Source organism: Globicephala melas, chromosome 2, assembly GCF_963455315.2.
Source record: "Globicephala melas chromosome 2, mGloMel1.2, whole genome shotgun sequence".
Classification (NCBI taxonomy): Eukaryota; Metazoa; Chordata; class Mammalia; order Artiodactyla; family Delphinidae; genus Globicephala; species Globicephala melas.
The window spans coordinates 128,967,525-128,973,524 of NC_083315.2; positions in this window are offsets into that span (position 1 = coordinate 128,967,525).

The window sequence follows — 6,000 nt, forward strand, 5'->3', positions numbered from 1 at the left end:
AATTTGTGACGTTGAACATCTTTTCATTTGCCTATTGGCCATCTGTATGTCTTCTTTGGAGAAATGTCTATCTAGGTCTTATGCCCAATTTTTGATGGGGTTGTTTGTTTTTTGGGTTTTTATTGTTGTTGTTGTTATTGAGTTGTATGAGCTGTCTGTATATGTTGGAAATTAAACCCTTGTCGGCCTCATCATTTCCAAATATCTTCTCGCAGTCCATAGGTTGTCTTTTTGTCTAGTTTATGGTTTCCTTTGCTGTGCAAAAGCTTTATAAGTTTGATTAGGTCCCATTTGTTTATTTTTGCTTTTATTTCTATTGCCTTGGTAGACTGACCTAAGAAAACATTGGTATGATTTATGTCAGAGAATGTTTTGCCTCTGTTCTCTTCTAGGAGTTTTATGGTATCATGTTTTATATTTAAGTAAGAAAGACTTAATTTTATTTTTTTATTGTTATTTTTAAAAAGTATTTATTTATTTAGTTATGCATTTATTTATTTATTTTTGGCTGCGTTGGGTCTTCGTTGCTGCATGCAGGCTTTCTCTAGTTGCGGCGAGCAGGGGCTACTCTTCGTTGTGGTGCACAGGCTTCTCATTATGGTGGCTTCTCTTGCTGGAGAGCATGGGTTCTAGGTGTGTGGGCTTCAGTAGTTGTGGCATGTGGGCTCAATAGCTGTGACTCACAGCTCTAGTGCGCAGGCTCAGTAGTTGTGGCGCATGGGCTTAGTTGCTCTGCAGCATGTGGGATCTTCCCGGACCAGGCCCTACATTGGCAGGTGGATTCTTAACCACTGTGCCACCAAGGAAGTCCCGAAGGGCTTAATTTTAAATAAATGTTTAATTTATATGTATTATATATAGCAAATACATTGTACAAAATCAAGAGCTACAAAGAGTTGTATGTAGACAGTGAATTTCTGTCTCTTTCTTGCCCTGTAGTCACTCAGTTTCCCTTCCCAGAGGAACTGTTAAATTTTTTCCAGAGATATTCCATTCATGTATAAACAGATCCATTAGCTTTACTCTGAAAAGAAGTCAAGCAGTAGAATAAACTGTGATATATTCATATATTAGAACACTAAACAGCATATATAATATACATACAACATATAAGTATGTATACCATTGATGAATCACATAGACATTATATTCAGTAAAAAAAAAAGTGCATAAGAATGTATATTGCATGATCTTATTTATATGAAGTTTGAGATTGGGCAAAATTTGTCCATGGTGATAGAAGTCAGGAGAGCGATTACCCCTAGGGAGGCTTCTAGGGTGCTAGAAATGTTCTATATCCTATCTGATGGTGTACACAGGTAGGTGCCCTTGTAAAAATTCATTAAGCGTTCCACTTAAGATTAGTACACTTCATGGAACATATGTCATATCTCAACAAAAAGTAAAAATAAAAACAAACAGGAAAAAAAAATAATGACTCTAATGTACAGCCAGGATTGAAAACCACTGTTTTGTAGCCTCCACCCTCAAAACAGCATTTAACAAATAGGTCACACTCTGCTTTGTTGATGGTATTTACCTTGTACCTCTTATTTCTCTGAAATCCTTTCAATTGACCCCAGTGAAACTTGCCTTCTCATGTATTAATCCCCACTGGCCTGGGGGTTAGTGGGAAGGAGTGAATTAAATGCTGTAAATATCCAACTACTTCTCTAAACTTCTATTTTGAATTATAAGAATTTCTTATACAGTGATACCACTGGAAGAGATAGCTGAAAACCAAAATTTATCTGGATATTTTCCTCTCCTGTGATTATTTTCTAAACTGCAATATGGATGATGAGTTTCCTTTTAAATATTGTACAGTGAAGACGTTTCTTAGCATCATTGGCTGAAAGTGCAATTGATCTTAAAATATCTGTTTCTGCCTTCAAATTATGCTCACAGCTATCTGACTAGGATGCAAATTTCATTCATAGCATTACAGCCCCAGCTCCGGCTCATTATTGATAAAGTTTCAGGAGGGAACCAGCATGGTGCTGTTGTTCCATGCCCAAGGCTGACCAAGGCTTTTCTCTCTGATGCCAGTATCTGACATGAAAACAAGTGGTCACATTTTACCTTCAAATTGAAGATGTCGTTCCAGTTCCTAGAATGAACAGAAATCTTGTTCAAGATCGGGATTATGAAATTCTTAAAACTTCCACTATTTAAGGTTGGAATCCTTTTTTCAAGTAGTGGGCTTATCACACACCCTAGAATATACCCTTTCCTTATTTCAGCAATACTTACAGCAGCTATTCTGTTTAAAGCACTGTGGTCAGAATACAAAGCAAGTAAGGCCCAGCCTTAACCCTCATGGGGTTCATCAGGGTCGTGTGACATGTGCAAAAGTAAACACACTATGGTACAGACTAGGCACGGGTTAAAACACAAAAATAGTCGTTCAGACAAAGTGTCCCGAGGGTTCAGATGTGGCTGGATCACTTCAGATTAGGGGGAAATGACCAGAAGCCCCTCTTGCCAGTCTCTGTCTCATGGTACATCTAAACAAAGAGCAGTCTGAGGGCAAAAGTAGCTGAAAAGCCATTGCAAGCCCTATGCAACCTCTTGAAAAATGTCAAAGAGAATACACGAGATTGACTAGAGTAAATCCTGTGTCCCCTCCATTTCTATTTCCCACACTCTCTGACTCTAAGAGCCAAGCAAGCAAAAGGATGGAGAGTGAGAGAGGCCGTGCCAACACTGTGCTAATTACTCTTGTCCTATAGCAGATGGCTTATGCATCCTCTACCATGAGACTGACATTATTTCACCTCCTTCTCCTCTGCCCATCAAAACAATTAAAAAAATACTAATAACCAGCACTTGGATGATACTAATGATATGGTTAGTCTCAGTGTTTTATCTTCATTTAATTTTCACAACGACTCTGTGAGGTAGATGTAACTCATGTCCATTTTACAGGTGAAGAAACCAAAACACAGAGGAGGCAAGTAGCTTAGCCAGATTCACATGGCTGGTACATGGGAAAGGCAGACCCTGAATCTGGACTCTGAGTTCATGCTCTTCAACCTCTAGATTAATAATCTAGAGATTGAAGGTCATGGTGCTGCTCCTTGAGAAAGTCTCCCATGACCACAGGAGCTCACACTTACAATCCATATTCAGTTGGTCTCAAAGTATTTCTTTATGTTAATCTCTTGCCTTAAACCAAAGCAATCCTGAGCAGGAAGAACAAAGCTGGAGGCATCCTATGCCCTGGTTTCAAAACATACAACAAAGCTATAGTAATCAAACAGTATGGTACAGGCATAACAGCAGATATTTAGACCCCTGAAACAGAATAGGGAGCACAGAAATAAATCCATGCATATACAGTTGACAAAGGTGCCAAGAATACACAATTTGTGTACAAATTTGTACACAATTTGTGTACAAATACACAATTTTTGACAAAGGTGCCAAGAATACACAATTGGGAAAGGATGATCTTTTCAACAAATGGTGTTGGGAAAACTGGATATCCACATAGAGAAGAATGAAACTATACCCTTATCTTACACCATATGCAAAAGTCAACTCAAAATGGATTAAAGACCTAAACACAAGACCTAAAACTACTAGGAGAAAACATAGGGAAAAAGCTTCTTGACATTGGTCTGGCCAGTTATTTTTTTGGATATTACCCCAAAAGCAAAGGCAACAAAAGCAAAAATAGACAAATAGGAGTGCATCAAACTAAAAAGCTTCTACACAGCAAAGGAAATAATCAACAGAATGAAGAGAAAACCTACAAAATGGGAGACAATATTTGCAAACTGTATCTGCTGAGGAGTTAATATCCAGAATATACAAGAAACTCAACTCAAAGCAAGAAAATAGATAACCTGATTTAAAAATGGTTAAACGACCTGGATAGACATTTCTCAAAAGACATGCAAATGGACAACAGGTACATGAAAACTACTCAACATAGCTAATCAACAGGGATATGCAAATTAAAATTATGAGATGTCACCATACACATGTTAGGATAGCTATTATCAACAAGGCAAAAGATAAGTATTGAGGATGTTGAGAAAAGGGAACCTTTGTGCACTGTTGGTAGGAATGTACACTTGTACAGCCATTATGGAAAACAGTATGGAGGTTCCTCAAAAAGTTAAAAATAGAACTGCCATAGATTTGGCAATTTTACTTCTGGATATATATCCAAAGGAAATGAAATGAGTATTTTGAAGAGATATCTGCACTTCAGTTTCATTGCAGCATTATTCAGTATGCCGAGATATGGGAACAACCTACGTAACTATCAACGGAAGAATGGATAAAGAAAATGTTGTGTGTGTATATATATATATATGCTCTAACATTATTCAGCCTTTGAAAAGAAGGAGCACTTGGGGCTTCCCTGGTGGCACAGTGGTTGAGAGTCCACCTGCCGATCCAGGGGACATGGGTTCATGCCCCGGTCTGGGAGGATCCCACATGCCGCGGAGTGGCTGGGCCCGTGAGCCATTGCCGCTGAGCCTGCGCGTCCGGAGCCTGTTGCTCCGCAACGGGCGAGGCCACAACAGTGAGAGGCCTGTGTACCACAAAAAAAAAAAAAAAAAAAAAGAAGGAACACTTGTCATTTGTGACAACATGGATGAACCTGGTGGACATTATGCTAAGTGAAATAGGCCAGACACACAAAGACAAATACTGTATGATGTCACTTATATGTAGAATCTAAAGAAGTCAAACTCTTAGAAGCAGAGTAGAATGGTGGTTTCCAGGGACTGAGGGATGGAGAATATGGAAAAATGTTGGTCAAAGGATAGAAAGTTTCAGATATGCAGGATGAAAGAGTTATAGAAAGCTAATGTACTGCATCATGACTATAGTTAACAATAGTGTATTGTATACTGGAAATTTGCTGAGAGTAGATTTTAATCATTATTACCAAAAAAAAAAAAAGTAACTATGAAATGATGGATATGTCAATTAGCTTGATTTTAGTAAACATTTCAAAAGGTATACATATGTCAAAACATCATGTTGTAGACCTTAAATACATACAATTTTTCATTTGTTAATTATGTTTCTATAAAGCTGGAAAGAAATACAAGTAACATGAATATGTTATCATTCATGTGTGTGCATGCCATCTCCACTTCTACATTATAAGCTGTTGAGGACAGCCTATAATTTCCAGGGCTCATTAGAAATCCAATATTGTCAGGGTGCCTAACCAGAGTTATGGACTCAATAAACATCTAATTCTCTTTTCCTGTATCCCACCCCTCCCAGTGCCTAGCACAGTGCTATATCCATACTTGACGCTTCAAAAATATAGCTTGAAGACAATAAGGACGCAAAATAAATTTATTTCAGAATTTTAGGCCTAAGCTCTGTATATGATTTTCATCTCTCAGACTACACTTTGCGTATTTTGTGCTGTAAAACAAATAATAATGGCAAGAAGGCTTATTACAGAATTTTCAGATGAATTATGGCAGACTAATAGCCGTCTTGTCCTGAAATAACATCTGAACTAATGTATTAGTATGATTACCCTCAGCCTCTGAGTGAATTTAAATCATTTTTTTCCCCTCCTCTCTCTCTTAGAGCAATGATTAACCCATTTGCGAAAGAATGGGAATGGAAAAATAAGACTCACAGGCACAGAATATGACTGATGGTCAGAGAGAGGGGCTAGCAATGCCCACAGAGGTCTGCCCTGGGCTCCCAGTTCCTTCCCCTAGCTCTGCCCCACTCCCCTCGCCACGTGGTCTGTGTGCTTTGGGCTCTGTGTTCTGTCATGTGTAGTGGGAGCTGCTGGATTTCCTGCCCAGACTCTGCTGCTATAAATCATGGCTACTCAGGGCTGAGTGTGCCGTGTGCCAAGATTGGAATTGCCAGTATCCCGAATCCTGCAGACAAGCTTCTGCTGTAGGCTTCTCCTTTGGATCTGAAAAGTGCCCTTGTGAAAAACAAGGTATTTAAGTACTGGGGGTGTCCAGAGTTTGCTAGGATGAAGTTGAAGCACTATTC